General features: G+C 45.1%; 1 long non-coding RNA gene across 1 annotated transcript in view; it reads left to right on the top strand.

Annotated features, from left to right (window-relative positions):
* The window catches only part of LOC148143824 (uncharacterized), a 129869-nt gene extending 113923 nt beyond the window's left edge, over positions 1 to 15946 (top strand). The window contains exons 2-3 of the long non-coding RNA XR_015751331.1: positions 14776 to 14918; positions 15685 to 15946. This is a non-coding gene — a long non-coding RNA (uncharacterized LOC148143824). The remainder of the gene's footprint in view (positions 1 to 14775; positions 14919 to 15684) is intronic.
* Positions 15947 to 16174: the final 228 nt, after the last annotated feature.

Here is a 16174-nt window from a genome sequence, read left to right as displayed (position 1 = left end):
CTGTATGATATTCAGACCTAGGGTTCCACAAGATCTGTCAGTCAACATTTTTCAGCATTTTTAGGAGAACGGAAATGAGGGTGATAATAGCCACAGTAGAGTAAGAATGGAGGGAGACTGTAGCATTACGATTCACATTTTTGAGGGAAGGAGAAAAGAAAGAATGTTCCTCAGAAACCAGAATTGTCTGTATTGAATTTCTATACTGTGTAGACAGCAATGTCTTCTGTAATCTCCTTTTACAGTATACGAGAAAGGGAGGATTTACAGCCAGAAATCTCAAAACAAGATCTGATAGAGACAATCAATTCATTGGCACGGGAATATCATCGCCCTTTGAATCTAGTAGCATTTTTTAATTTCCCTCCTGTCCTGTCTGCTTCACAAGGTTTCAAACATCAGTGAGACTGAGGTATGCATACCTGAGTGAGAGTGTTCCAATGAACTGACCGTGGGAAGAGCTTTAAGCGGGTACACAGCCTAAAATAGCAACACCCCATTCGCAGCAGCAATAGATGGAACATGTTCCATACATGAGTGGTCTTTCAACCGATTGTCAAAGCTGGAGAGAGACAAGGATTCCCACATCATGGAGAAATTGTGGAAGCAAAGCAATATCTTTGCCCTTTCCATTTCTCATCCTTGGAGGGAGAAAGAGAGGGAGGAAACACTATTCACATGTAGCAACTGAAGTGAATCCAGGGAGGGAGCAGACTCTGCAAAGGTATCAGATGCTCTCTGTCCTTCTTCACGGTATACTAAATTTTTCCCCTCAGTTTGATACGTTTATTTAAATACAATTTGCATTGCGGAAAAAGATCGCTTCTTTCCTCATGTTCAGAATTAAAATGGTAGTTACTCATGGGACGGAGCAGAATCTAAGGGATTGGCACGTTGATATAAAATGTAGACATATGTTGCTTCATATGGTGTATATCTGATATTATTCGCTGTTATAAAAGCCTTGTGGCTATTATTTTTCACATTCTAATCTAGCACTGAAGTTATATTCTGCATTTCTTGTCATCTTTTTTATTGAATAGGACAGTAGAAAGTCATTCAGCAACTTTACTGGTTTGTTTTTCTCAAGTAGCCTTGACATTTCATTTTCATTGTCCTTGATTCAGCTCCATTTCCAGTGCCTTTGTCGGCAGCTTGTTCTAGGTTATTGTCACCGAAATGAAGATTTCCTCCATACACACTTAAGGCTATCTGGTTGCATGAGGGTTTTCAGGTTTCTGTGTCCTGGATAAGATGTGATCAGGCATCTGACAAACTACAGGAATTGTCACCTATGTTGTGTTCATTTAACAGTATTGACTGTGATCACGTATTTTGTGAATTTAATTTTGCAGGAAGACATGTGGAAAGAAATCTGAAAGCAAATGATACATCAACTTCTGACAGAGCCACTTGATTCATTGGGACTTGAATATCAGCAACCATTCCAATTGAGAAGAAATGTTTGCTTTTGTCTGCTTGAGAGATTTTGGACACTTTTTGAATACAGAGACACCCAAGTGAGGGAGATTCAGTGCACTGACTGTGAAAAGTGCTTGAAACCAGTTACTCAGTTTGGGGAATCAAAGTTTCATCCCTCACGGTGGAGAGAGACTGTGTACCCATTCTGTTGGTAATTTCAAACCCAGAGGGACACAAGGAAAGCTCTCCCCATGGGGAAACTGTGGAAATGTGGGGACTGTGGGAAAGGGTTCCCTTCCCCGTCAGTGCTGGAGACTCATAGAAGCATTCACACAGGGGAGAGGCCATTCTCCTGCTCTGTGTGTGGGAAGGGATTCAGTTGGTTGTGCAACCAGCTGATGCACTGGCATGTTCACACCGGGGAGAAGCCATTCACTTGCTCCAAGTACAGGAATACATTCGTCAATTCTCCTGGCCTGCTGAAACATCCTTGGGTCCGCACTGGGGAGAGGCCGTTCACCTACTGTCACTGCAGAAAGGGGTTCATGAGTTCATCCACCCTGCAGACATACCAGTGGGTCCACACTGGGAGAGGCTGTTCTCCTGCTGAGTGCAGGAAGGGATTTGGTTGGGTGGACAACTTCCGGAGGCACTAGTGAGTTCATGTGCCATCACTGGGATCGAAGAAGCAATGGCCGAGTGGTATTATCAACTGGATTACTACATCAACTCTGGGAACTCCCCCGGGTTTGAATCCCGCCATGGCAGATTGGAATTTGGTCAGAAATCTGGAGTTCAGAATCTAATGGTGAAACCATTTTCAGGGGGAAAACATCCTCATCTAATTCACTCATGATTTTTTTAGGGAAGGAAACTGCTGTTGTGGGAAAGGATTCACTCAGTCGTCCCAGATGCATCCTTTACCCGGTCTGGCCTACACATGACTCCAGACTCTCAGCAATATGGTCGACTTTAAGCCCCTGTCCCCACCCCTGCCCCCGGAAAATGAGTGGGGAGAAACTTACTTGGATACAGTATATGGGCTGAAATTGCTGAGAGAGGCATTACTTCCTCCGGGTTAAGACTGTATCAAGGATTCAGTTACAAAGGGACACCTCAGTGCTTACCAATAATAAAGCAACTGGGGTAGCAGGGGAGGTCAGGGGTGTGTGTGCGTGCTTTGAGCTTCAGCTGTTGAAGAAAAGGAAAGCTACTTTTTGTAATTTCTTTGCTGGGGAGATCATGAAGCTGTAACAAAGTTGGGTCGCAATAAAGGTTACCTAAATTCAGACTCAGACATTGAAAGATTTAAAATCCAACAAGTTTCTGTTTTAAAGCTGCTCACTCAGCTTCCAGCACTATGTTACCAAAGTCGTGTATCAGAAGAAGCAGTGAATCAGGAGCAAGTATCCTTAGAAACTGTTAAGATTTTCATCTCTGCAGGTACTGCATCGTTTCATCAGCATTGTAATGTTTCCTGGCAGCAGCAGGAAGTGTTGTGGCTGTGTTCATGAGAAACAACGTTAAAAATCACATAACACCAGGATATAGTCCAACAGGTTTATTTGGGAGCACTAGCTTTCGGCGCGCTGCTCCTTCATCAGGTAGCTGTGGAGCAGGATCATAAGACACAGAATTTATAGCAAAAGATCAGTGTCATGCAACTGAAATGATATATTGAACAAACCAAGATTGCTGTTAAGTCTTTCATCTTTTAGAATGGGTTGCAGGTTTCAGTTCATTAATATGCAAATCCTAGAACTTCTTTTAAGTCATATGCTCGAGATAACTTAAGGTAGATAGGATAGTGAAGAAGGCATTTGGTATGCTTTCCTTTATTGGTCAGAGCATTGAGTACAGGAATTGGGAGATCATGCTGCAGCTGTTCAAAACATTGGTTAGGCCACTGTTGGAATATTGCATGCAATTGTGGTCTCCTTCCTATCGGAAAGATTACAGATTATATTACAGTGTGGAAACAGGCCCTTCGGCCCAACAAATCCACACCGACCCGCTGAAGCACAACCCACCCATAACCCTTCATTTACCCCTTACCTAACACTAGGGGCAATTTAGCATGACCAATTCACCTGACCTGCACATCTTTATGACTGTGGGAGGAAACCGGAGCACCCGGAAGAAACCCACGCAGACACGGGGGAGAATGTGCAAACTCCACACAGTCAGTCGCCGGAGGCAGGAATTGAACCCAGGTCTCTGGCGCTGTGAGGCAGCAGTGCTCACCACTGCGCCACCCATAAGATGTTGCGAAACTTGAAAGGGTTCAGAAAAGATTTACAAGGATGTTGCCAGGGCTGGAGGATTTGAGTTATAGGGAGAGGCTGAACAGGCTGGGGCTGTTTTCCCTGGAGCGTCGGAGGCTGAGGGATGACCTTATAGAGGTTTACAAAATTATGAGGGGCATGGATACGATAAATAGACAAAGTATTTTCCCTGGGATCGGGGAGTCTAGAACTAGACGGCATTCCTTTTGGTGAGAGGGGAAAGATATAAAAGAGACCTAAGGGGCAAGTTTTTCACGCAGAGGGTGGTACGTGTATGGAATGAGCTGCCAGAGGATGTCATGGAGGCTGGTACAATTGTAACATTTAAGAGGCATTTGGATGGGTATATGAATAGGAAGGGTTTGGAGGGATATGGGCTGGGTGCTGGCAGGTGGGATTAGATTGGGTTGGGATGTCTGGTCGGTGTAGACGGATTGGACCGAAGGGTCTGTTTCCATGCTGTACATCTCTTTGACTCTATGACTCTATTTTATAAAAAGAAGTGACAGCTCAGACAATGCATGGAAGGTGTGAGGTTCAAGTCTGTCAGTATCCCAATCTTGAGTCAGACTGGTTCTATTTCCAAAGTAGGAATTTATAAAATTATTACATGCATTGACTGCCTGCAGATTGTGAACTTTTTGAGCAAAATACAATGTATTTGGAAATATAATTCCGCAAATTCACCCTATTGACTTACATGCATGTGTGTGTGTATGAGAGTGTGTGTGTCTGTGTATGTGTGAGAGAGAGAGAGACTGTATAGTGTAGTGGAGTCACATGTAGTGTGACATCAACCCAAGGTCCATTTGAAGCCATCCTCATGGCTATTGATACCCAAGTTTGGAATCCAAGTTGAACTTAGCCTCTGCTCGGCCACCAGAAATGATTAAGCAGTTGCACAACACACATTGGAGAGTGTAGGGTGGGACTTGTCTTCTGATTTGCAGAAGGTGGGAGGCTCTGGATGCTGTGATCCAGGGCAAACACATGCTGGTGGACATTCAGCTCAGAGAGATGGAGCTGAAAGCCAGGCTGCAGACCTTTGATGTAAAAGATAACCAGACATTTTATTCCAGGAGTTAGTCATTCCTCTCCGGACAGACCCTTCTGATTGAGTCAGTGGACAGGGTCAGGAGGTGTGAGCGTGGATCAGGCAGGTAAAGGGAATCTGAGAGAGGGCTGCAAGGGAGTGGAGGAGCGAACTGGCTGGGTGCTGGGAATACGAACAACATTGGGGAGGTGGTGGTAAGAGACAGAATAGTGACGGATTGTCTCCGGTCTCCGCAATTGTAAGCAGGAGGCGAGATGACATCGGTGTCTATCTGGTGCCAGGATTCGGGAACCATTGTGCTCAGGGCTGAAGATGTGGGAAAGGGAGGTTACAGCAGGTGTGGTCCACAAATGTCAGGAGAGAGCCTCTGCTGAGGGTACGTGAAAAGTTAGAAGCTAACTCTGGACGGCACAGTGGCTCAGTGGTTTGTACCACAGCCTCACAGTGCCAGGGGTCCATGTTTGATTCCATCCTTGGGCAACTGTCTGTGTGGACCTTGGCACGTCCTCCTCCTTCTGTCTGTGTAGGTTACCTGCGAGTGCTCTGGTTTTCTCCCACAGTCCAAAGATCTGCAGTTTAAGGTGGATTGGCCATGCTGAAGCGTGCAGATTAGAGTGGGTTAGCCATGAGGAACTGCAGGGCTGTAGGGTCAGCAGATGGGTCTGGATGGGATGCTATTTGGAATGTCAGTGTGAATTCGATGGGCCGAATGGCCTGTCAGAATTATGATTCTACTGCTTTTGCCACGTATATATTAAGAAATGATTGACACAAGTCTGCTGTGGGAGGAGTGGGTTCCAGTTCGTGAGATATCAACAACAGTCCTGGGGAAGGTGGGATTTGGGCAGTCTCTCACCCCCACCCTCTGCCCCCCTGTCCAATCTCTCCCCACCCACTGTCCCCGTCCATTCTCTCTCAACCCCCACCCTCTGCCCTGCATTCTCTTCCTCCCCACTTCTGCCCACCAGTCTTTCTCTTTCCCTAACCATCGGTACCCACAATCTTCTCCATCCCATCACCCTCTGTTCCCCCCAGTGTTCTCATCCTCCCACCCTCTGTCCCCCTGTCAATTATCTCTCTCACCCCTTGACACTCTGCCCATCCGTCCATTCTCTCTCCTTCTCTTCCACCCACTCCCTCTCCTTGCAGATGCCTCAAACCCTCTTCGATCGCTGTATCAAACCCTTCTAGGAAGAGAGAAAGAGAATGGATGTTGATGACTATACCTGGTAGACACGGCTTCACGAGAAATGACTGATCTTTAAAATTGAGAATAGCTAAAATGATATATTCAGAAATATCATGAAAGCATGTTCAACTTTATAGAAAAGCTGCAGACATCTTTCTGAAACTTGCATTCAAATATGTCCAGTTAGTCCACAGTTGAGGACAGGGTGTAATTTGTGGATGGCCCATTCCTAGTCTTGTGAAATTGATTCTGACTATGCAGAAATAGAACCATAGAGTTGTACATACCCGTCGGTCCATGCTGATCAGGTATCCTAAATTAATCTTGGCCCATATACCCATCCAAATGTCTTTTAAATTTTGTAATTGTACCAGCCTCCACCACTTCTTCTGGCAGCTAATTCAATACATGCACCACCCTTTGCGTGAAAAATGTGCCCCTCAGGTCCTTTTTATATCTTTCCCCTCTCACCCAAAATGAATGCCCTCTAGTTCTGGACTCTCCCACCCCAGCGAAAAGACCTTGTTTATTTAACCTATCAATGCCCCTCATGATTTTATAAATCTCTATAAGGTTTTATAAACCCTCAGCATCCAACGCTGTATGAAAATCAGCCCAGTCTATTCAGCCTCTCCCTGCAGCTGAACCTCTCCAACCTTTGCAACATATTTGTAAATCGTTTTTGAACCCTTCTAAGTTTCACAACATCATTGCTACTCATGATTAATAGGCTGTGAACAATCTATCTTGTTCAGGGCCTAAGAGGGGGCATTTGTTGAGGGGAATTAACTTTCAAACTGTTTTTTTCTGACCCTGAGGTCCCTTTAAATCTTTTCCCTCTCAATCCTCAGGGAAGGGGAGTCCCTCGAGTTTGGGACTCCCCTACCCTGAGGAAAAGACATTCAAAAGTTGAGGAGTCACACAAAATGCAAACGCAATAAAATGTCGAGCTACAGATTTAAAAAAAATGTGGCTTCAGCTTTTTTTTAAACTCCTGTTGACATTTGACATTTGGGTACAAAATCTTGTCAGCAACACCAGCATCGCCACAGACCACACTGCGCATACTCCTCGGTGTCAGTAAGTACTGCGCATGTTCAGCGGCGTTAACAAGAACTGCGCATCCCCCACGCTGTCCGCAATTACGGACGCGACTTTCTTTGATGGACCAATGGGGAGCTCGGGATGACCGGAAGGAGCCTGGTTCCTTTGTCAATCAGAGCCTTGCTTTTGTCTGAATACGGAAGTTTGACCATGAGCTTCTGAAGCTGCTATTGCTGTTGTTCCTCTCTGAATGAAGATTGAGCTTCACCCCAGACTGCAACTTCCTTCCTCTGTCCAACATCTGTGAGTACGGCACTTTCTTTTCTCACCCCCTTTTACATTTGTTTTCATTCTGGGGTTCAATTTTTGTTTTGCAGCAATTGAAAGGAAAAGGAGTGAATCCCGGCGAGGGGAGAGAGTCTGGAAAAGTTGGTCCAAGATTGTGTCTTAGTTAGCAAACATACGGCAAATGTAGTAGCACAATGTGAAGTTATCGCATTTGCTGTTTTAAAAAAAAGCAGAAAGGAGACGCATTCCTTAAATAGTGATATATTGGGATGTGAAGAAAGTGAGGACTGCATATGCTGGAGATCAGAGTCGAAAAGTGTAGGGCTGGTAAAGCATAGCAGGTTCAGGCAGCATCTGAGAAGCAGGAGATTCGACATTTCAGGCACGAGCCCTTCATCAGGAATGATGTGTTGATGTACAAACAGGCCTCAGCGTCCTTCTATATCAGCAAGCAATGAGCAAGGCAAATGGTACATTAGCAAGAGGAATTGAGTTCCTAGGTGGTGATGTCTTCCTGCAATTGGTGGTGGGGTTCATTGAATATATTCAAGGCTGAGTTCATTTGAATGTTCGACAACAAGGAAGTGGATGGTTATGGGGGGAGGCAAGAAAATGGGTTTAAGACCAGTATAGAACAGTTAGACAGTCAGACAGTGCAGAAACAGACTGTTCTGTCCAACTAGTCCATGCTGACTATGTTCTCAAACTAAACTAGTTGCACCTACCAGTGTTTGGCCCATATCCCTCTGAACCATTCCTATTCATGTGCTGATCCAAATGCTTTTTAACCCTTTTAACTGGACTACATCCACCACTTGAACTGAATTGAATTTCTTTATTGTCACATGTACTGAGGCACAGTGAAAAGCGTTGTCTTGCGATCACATAGTTAAGTCGCATAGTAAATAATAGGTAAACAGCGGCAAAAACAAAAATAAAGGTTCAGGCAAATCCTGAGAGTTTGAGAGTCCATTCAGTGTTCTGACAATAGTAGGGTAGAAACTGTTACAAAACTGGCTGGTGCGTTTGTTCAGGCTTCTGTACCTTCTCCTTGATGGTAGAGGTTGTAGACAAACATTGCCAGAGTGGGATGGATCTTTAAGAATGCTGGCAGCTTCCCTTGACAGCAGGCCTGGTAGATGGATTTTATAGATGGGAGGTAGGCCTTTGTGATTGTCCGGGCTGAGTTCACCACTCTCTGTAACCGTCTCCAATCTTGAATGGTACAGTTGCCATACCAGGTAGTGATACATCCAAGACAGCTTGTTGTGGATGACCACTCCCAGGAGCTTGACACCCTCCTCTCATTCCACCTCTGTGCTGTTAATGTGTATGGGGGCATGAGTAACATCCCGCCAAAAGTCAATAACGAGTTTCTTGGTTTTGCTAGCATTGAGATCTGGTTTGTTTTCAGTGCATCATTTTTCCAGGTCTTCCATCTCCCGTCTGCAGTCTGTTTTGTTGCCATCTGAGATTTGACTGACTATAGTGGTGCCAGTGAACATGTAAATGGCATTAGTCTTGTATTTGGTGACGCAGTCATGGGTATACAGTGAGTACAGTTGGGGGCTGAGTATGCACCCCTGGAGGGCTCCAGTGTTGAGTGTTAGTGAGGATCAAATGTTGTCCCCAGTCTTCACTGATTGTGGCCTGTGGGTCAGGAAACTGAGGATCCAGTTACAGAGAGTGGGGCTTAGTCCGAGATCACTAAGTTTAGTAATCAGTCTCGAGGGGATAACAGTGTTGAAGGCTGAACTGCAGTCAAGTAGGATTCTTACGTACCTGTTCTTGGTGTCAAGATGTTCTAGGGAGGAGGGAAGGGCAAATGATATGGCATCTGACGTGGATCCCAATTTGCCAATAGGCAAATTGGAGTGGGGCAAGAGTAGTGGGAAGGCTGGAGTTGATTAATGCCATGACCAGCTTTTCAAAGCAATTCATGACCACCGGAGTTAGGGCAACTGGGTGGTAGTCATCGACACGTGCTGCATGAGTCTTCTGAGGCACAGGGATGATGTTGGCCCTCGTGAAACAGGCAGGGAGAATGGCCTGCTGCAGGAAGAGGTTGAAGATGTGCGAGAAGACCTCTGTCAGTTGACCTGCCCATGCTCTGAGTGCACGGCCTGGTCCTACGTCTGATCCCATCGCTTTCCTTGGATTCACATGAAGGAAAACTGATCTGACCTCTGGGCTTTCTCTGGACATTCATTCCACACACAAACTACTCTCTTAAAAAAGGGTGCTTCTGATGTCTTTTTAAAATCTTTCTCCTCTCGCCTTAAAAATGTGCTCCCTAATCTTGATGCTCACATCTGAGCGAAAGGACATCGCTATCCTTCGTGATTTTATAATCCTCTGTGAGGTCACCTCTGTGCTCCAGTGAAAAAAAATCCCAGTGTATCCACCTAGATGTAGGTAGATTAATATCCAGTCATGATCTGTTGAATGCTGGTGCAGGCTTGAAAGACCAAATGGCCTACTCCTGCTCCCAAGTTTCTCTCACTGTGTCCAGAACAGCAAGAGACCATAAGACACAGGAGCGGGAATTTGGCCAATCAGCCCACTGGGTCTGCTCCACCATTCAATCATGGCTGATAAGTTTCTCAACCCCATTCTCCAGCTTTCTCCCCTTGATACTCAAGAACCTATCATCTGTTTCAGTCTTAAATATACTCAGTGACTTGGCTACCGCAGCTTTCTGTGGCAGTAAATTTCATAGATTCGCCACTGTCTGGCTGAAGAAGTTTCTCCTTATCTCTGTTCGAAAAGATCTTCCGTTTACTCGAAAGCTGTGCCCTCGAGTCCCCATCTCTCCTACCACTGGAAACATCTCCCCCAACATGCACTCTGTCCAAGCCATTCAGCATTCTTATGTTTCAATTAAATCCCCCCTGAGTGTAGGCCTGTTAATCAGCATGAACCAGACTTTTCAGGATGAGGCAGAGCAGGGAATACGTTCAGTAAAATGAGAATGAAAGGAGAGTGTGTGGGATGGAGATTTTCAGCTTTTAGGGAATAAGGGAGGAAAGAGAGTTTGCTATAAATTATAATCGATCGGATGGAATAATGGACCGAGGATTGGCAGATGGAGTTTAATTTAGACGAACGTGAGGTGTTGCATTTTCGGAAAGCAATCCAGGACTTAACCAGTTAATGGGGAATGTTGCTAGTGAGGGTGAGAATAAGTGGACAGGGCAGATGAATCAGTGGCTGAGGAACTGGTGCATGGGAGAAAGGATCCAAAAATGTGAATATTGGAATCTCTTCTGGGGTAGAAAAGACCTGTACAAGAAGGATGGATCGCACCCGAATTGGAAGGGGACTAATATATTGCTGGGAGATTTGCGAGAGCTGCTCAGGAGGATTTAAACTAGTAAGGTAGGGGTGGGTGGGGGGCAGGGATTGCTGGGACCCAGAGAAATAGTGAGGAAAGAGATCAGTCTGTGACTGGTCCAGTTGGGAAAGGGACTGAGTTAAACAATCAGAGCAGGAAGTAACAAAGCAGAGAACAAGGTAGGACTGGTAAATTAAACTGCATTTATTTCAATTGCAAGAGGCCGAACAGGGAAGGCAGATGATGGTTAGGAACTTGGGACTGAGATATCATGGCAGTTACAGAAACATGGACAGCACTGGCAGCTTAATGTTCAAGAACACTCATGGTATTGGAAGGATAGAAAGAGGGGCAGGAGAGGAGGGAGAGTGGCTTTTTTGATAAGGGATATATTACTGTGCTTAGGGAGGATATTCCTGGGAATACATGCAGGAAGCTTATTTGGGTGGAACTGAGAAATAAGAAAAGGGATGATCACCTTATTGGGATTTTATTACAGACTCCCTCATAGTCAGAGGGAAATTGAGAAAAAACTTAAGGAGATTTCAGTTATCTTTAATAATAATAGGGTGGTTATGGTCAGGGATTTTAACTTTCCAAACATAGACTGGGACTGCCATAGTGTTTAAAGGCAGTACAAAGGCAGTTGGAGTATACTTAAGAGTAAACTCAGGAGGGCAAAAAGGGAACATGAGATAGCTTCGACAAGTAGAGTTAAGGAGGAATATAAATGTGTACAAGAAAATTTTCTGATTCAGTAAGTGGATGTTCTGACTAGTGAAGGTGCAAACCGTGACCTACTCTTGGGAAATAAGGCAGGGCAGGTGACTGAGCTGTCAGTGGAGGAGCACTTTGGGGCCAGTGACCATAATTCTATGAGCTATAAAAGAGTGAAGATAAAGTATAGACCAGATCTAAATTGTAGGATGGCTAACTTGGTATTAGGCAAGATGTTTCAAAAGCTAACTGGGAGCAGATGTTCGCAGGTAAAGGGATGGCTAGAAAATGGGAAGCCTTCAAAAATAAGAAACTGAGAGTCCAGAGACAGTATATTCCTGTTAGGGTGAAAGGGGAAAATCTAGGTAAAAACAAGGACTGCAGATGCTGGAAACCAGATTCTAGATTAGATGAAGGGCTTTTGCCCAAAACATCGATTTTCCTGCTCCTCGGATGCTGCCTGAACTGCTGTGTTTTTCCAGCACCACTCTCATCTAGAACCCAGGGTGAAAGGGGAGGTTGGTAGGTGTACTGAATGCTGAATGACTAGAGGAATTGAGCTTTTGGTTCAGAAAAAGAAGGAAGCATATGACAAGTATAGACAGGAGAGATTGAGTGAATCCTGACAGTACAAAGGCAGTTGGAGTATACTTAAGAGTAAACTCAGGAGGGCAAAAAGGGAACATGAGATAGCTTCGACAAGTAGAGTTAAGGAGAATCCAAAGGATTTTTATAAATATATTAAGGAGAAAAGGGTAACTAGGGAGAGAACAGGGCCCCTCAAAGATCAGCAAGACGGCCTATGTGTGGAGCTGCAGGAGTTGGGGGAGATAATAAACAAGTATTTTACATCAGTGTTTACTGTAGGGAAGGACATGGAAGAAATAGAATGTGTGGAAACAGATGATGATATCTTGAAAAATGTAAAAATGTCCATACTACAAAGGAGGTGGTGCTGGATGTCTTGAAATGCATGCAAGTGGATAAATCCCCAGAACCTGAACAGTTGTACCCTAGAACTCTGTGGGAAGCGAGAGAAGTGATTGCTGGGTCCCTTGCTGAGGTATTTGTACCATCGATAGTCACAAGTGAGGTGATGAAAGACTGGAGGTTGTCTAACGTGGTACCAATATTTAAGAAAGATTGCAAGGAAAAGCCAGGGAACTATCAACCAGTGAGCCTGACATTGCCGGAGGGCAAGTGGTTGGAGGTAATCCTGAGGGACAGGATTTACATGTCTTTGGAAAGGCAAGGATTGATTAGGGATAGTCAGCATGGCTTTGTGCGTGAGAAATCATGCCTCACGAACTTGATCGAATTTTTTGAAGAAGCAACAAGGGATTGACGAGAGCAGAGCAGTCGACATAATCTCCATGGACTTCAGAAAGGCATTCAACAAGGTTCCTCATAAGAGACTGGTTAGCAAGGTTAGATCTCGAGAAATACAGGGAGAATTAGCCATTTGGATACAGATCTGGCTTGAAGGTAGTAGACGGAGAGTGGTGGTGAAGGGTTGATTTTCAGCCTGGAGGCCTGTGACCAGTGTTGTGCCACATGGATTGGTGCTGGTCCCACTACTTTTCATCATTCATATGAATGATTTGGATGTGAGCATAAGAGGTATAGTTAGTAAGTTTGCAGATGACACCAAAATTGGAGATGTAGTGGACAGCAAATAAGGTTACCTCAGATGACAATGGGATCTTGATCCGATGGGCCAATGGGCTAAGGAATGGCAGATGGAGTTTAATTTAGATAAATGTGAGGTACTACATTTGGAAAAGCAAATCAGGAAAGGTCCGAGGGAGTGTTGCTGATCAAAGAAACCTTGGAGTGCAGATTCATAGCTTCTTGACAGTAGAGTCGCAGGTAGATAGAACAGTGAGGAAGGCATTTGGTATGCCTTCCTTTATCGGTCAGAACATTGGGTAGGAAAGTTGAGAGGTCACGTTGCAGCTGTATAGGACACTGGTTAGGCCTTTTCGGAATATTGTGTGCAATTCTGGTCTCCTTCCTAACAGGAGGATGCTGTGAAACTTGAAAGGGTTCAGAAAAGATTTACAAGAATGTTGCCAGGTTTGGAGGATTTTAGCTATCTGGAGAGGCAGAATAGACTCGGGCTGTTTTCCTGGAGCGTCAGAAGCTTTTGTGGGGGTGGGTGGGGGTGGGGGTGACCTTCGACACGTTTATTCTATCCATAATCCTCATGATTTTATAAACAGACAAGGTCTTTTCCCTGGGTTGTGGAGTCCAGAACTAGAGGGCATAGGTTTAGAGTGAGAGGGGAAAGATTTTAAAAGGGACCTCAGGGACAAGTGTTTCATGCAGAGGGTGGTGCATGTATGGAACGAGTGTCAGAGGAAGTGATGGAGGATGGTACAATTACGGCATTTAAAAGGCATCTGGATGGGTATATGAATAGGAAAGGTTTAGAGCGATAGTGGCCAAGTCCTGGCAAATGGGACGAGATTAGGTTGGGATAACTGGTCGGCATGAATGAGTTGGACTAAAAGGTCTGTTTCTGTGCTGTACAAGTCTACGGCTTTAATTCAGGACTCTGAAATTGTTCATGAAAACCACTTCAGTAATCTGCCCAGTTTTAAGACGACAATAGACAGGAGCAGAATGAGGCCATTTGGCCCATTGAGTCTGCTCCACCAGTCGATCATGGCCGATATGTTTCTCAACCCCATTCTGTTGCCTTCTCCTCGTAACCCTTGATCCCCTTACTTATCAAAGACCTATCTATCCCTGTCTTAAATGCCCTCAATGACTTGGCCTCCACAGCGCTCTGCAGCAATGAAATCCACAGATTCACCATCCTCTGGCTGCAGAATTTCCTCCTCATCTCAGTTCTGAAGGCATTCCTTCACCCTGAGCCTGTATCCTCTGGTCCTCGTTTCTCCTACTGGTGGAAACATCTTCCCCACATCCACTGTATCCAGTCAGAGTCACGCAGCACGGAAACAGATCCTTCGGTCCAACCAGTCCATGTTGACTATAATCCCAAACTAAACTAGTCCCACCTACATGTGCTTGGCCCAATATCCCTCTGAACATTTCTTATTCATGTACTTATCCAAATGTCATTTAAATGTTGGGACTATAAGCGCATCCATCACTTTCTCTGGAAATTCATTCCACACGTGAAGCACTCTGTGTAAAAATGTTGCCCCTTATTTTGTTTTTAAATCTTTCTGTTCTCACCTTAAAAATATGTCCGCTCGTCTTGAAATCCCTCATTCCAGGGAAATGACTCCTGGCATTCATCTTCTCTGTATCCAGCAAGATTTTATAAATCTCAAAGAAGACCTGAAATGTTAGCTTGCTCTCTCGATGTGGACGCTGTCTGACCAGCTGTGATCTCCAGCATTTGTTGTTTTCAGGAAGGATTCCAGCATCTGTCGCAATGCGCTCCTAAATGTTAGCTACCTCTTTCCAGATCCTTCGAGACTCAACCTTACTCAACAATCCACTGTGCGGTACAGTCAATAAAGTTCCACATTGCATCTCTTTCAGCACGTGGCTCAGTGGTTACACTGCTGCCTCACAGCACCAGGGACAAGGATTTGACTCCAGCTTCAGGTGACTGTCTGTCTGTGTGGAGTTTGAATATTGTCTCCCCCCCCCCCCCCCCGTAGCTGTGTGGGTTTCATCGAGATGCTCCGGTTTCCTCCCACAGTCCAAAGATGTACAGGTTAGGATGAATTGGCTGTGCTAAATTGCCCCATAGGGTTCAGGGATGTGTGGATTAGGTATATTAGTCAGAGGTAAATGGAGAGTTGTTGGGCCAAATGGCCTCATTCCGCACTGTAGGGATTCGATGTGGCAACCCACCAGCTGTTTGCATTTCCTGTAGGGGAAGTGGGGACGGGCCGAAAGTTCAGTGTGTGTGAAGCGAAAATTAAACGTAGTGCTTTGCTTGAGCTCAAGCTGAGTGACTTGGTGGCAGGACTGGAAAAGGAAGGTACGGTGTCTGTGGTTAGTGATGCTGCCTCACGGCACCAGAGAGCCAGATACAATTCCAGCCTCGGGGCCGTTGTCTGTGTGGATATTGCACATTCTCCGTCTGGTGTTTGCTGCGGATTTCTTCCAGTGCACCTGTTTCTTCCCACTATCCAAAGATGTGCAGGTTTGGGTGAATTAGCCATGTTAAATTGTCCATAATGTCCAGGATGTGTAGGTTAGATGCATTAATCAGGTGTAAATGTAGAGCAATCAGAGTAGGGTAATGGTGCTTTCAATTTCATGGAATTACAAAAGAAAAGAATGTTCCGCATAAAGGAGAATTGCTTGTTCTGAATTTCTACCCTGACTGACAGTGATAACTTTCATAATCTGTTTTTTCCAGTGCATTTGAAGATTTGAAGACTGAAGTTTCAAATTCAGTAGTTGAAGGGCTTATGCCCGAAACAGCAACTCTCCTGCTCCCTGGATGCTGCCTGACCTACTGTGTATTTCCAGCACCACACATTTTGACTGACTCTCCAGCATCTGCAGTCGTCATTTTCATGTCAATGACAGACAGTCGATCAATCCATTGGGACTGTAACGATTTTTGACTATGATTCTGCGAGAAGGAGCAAAATTCTTTGGTTTCTGTTTCAGTACGCTTTCAGCATCAGTGGAGGTGGATGAGAGACGCTACTGTGGCAGCGCATTGAATGTGCAGCCTGTCACAATTATACAGCCTGGAAAGAGGAATTCACGGCAGGGAGGGTTTGTACATGCGTTTGTGTGCAGCTGAAGCTTTGGCCATGGAGAAACCAGAGGAATCTCGCCCCATGGAGAAACCGTGGAAGTGTGGTGACTGCGGGAAAGGCTTCAGTGTCCCATCTGCC

This window comes from Chiloscyllium plagiosum, unplaced genomic scaffold, assembly GCF_037043375.1.
Source record: "Chiloscyllium plagiosum isolate Xiang-an unplaced genomic scaffold, Cpla_swu_hap1 HiC_scaffold_27, whole genome shotgun sequence".
Taxonomy (NCBI): Eukaryota; Metazoa; Chordata; class Chondrichthyes; order Orectolobiformes; family Hemiscylliidae; genus Chiloscyllium; species Chiloscyllium plagiosum.
The sequence above is the reverse complement of the archived record's forward strand: the minus strand, read 5'-3'. Positions and strand labels throughout refer to the sequence as shown.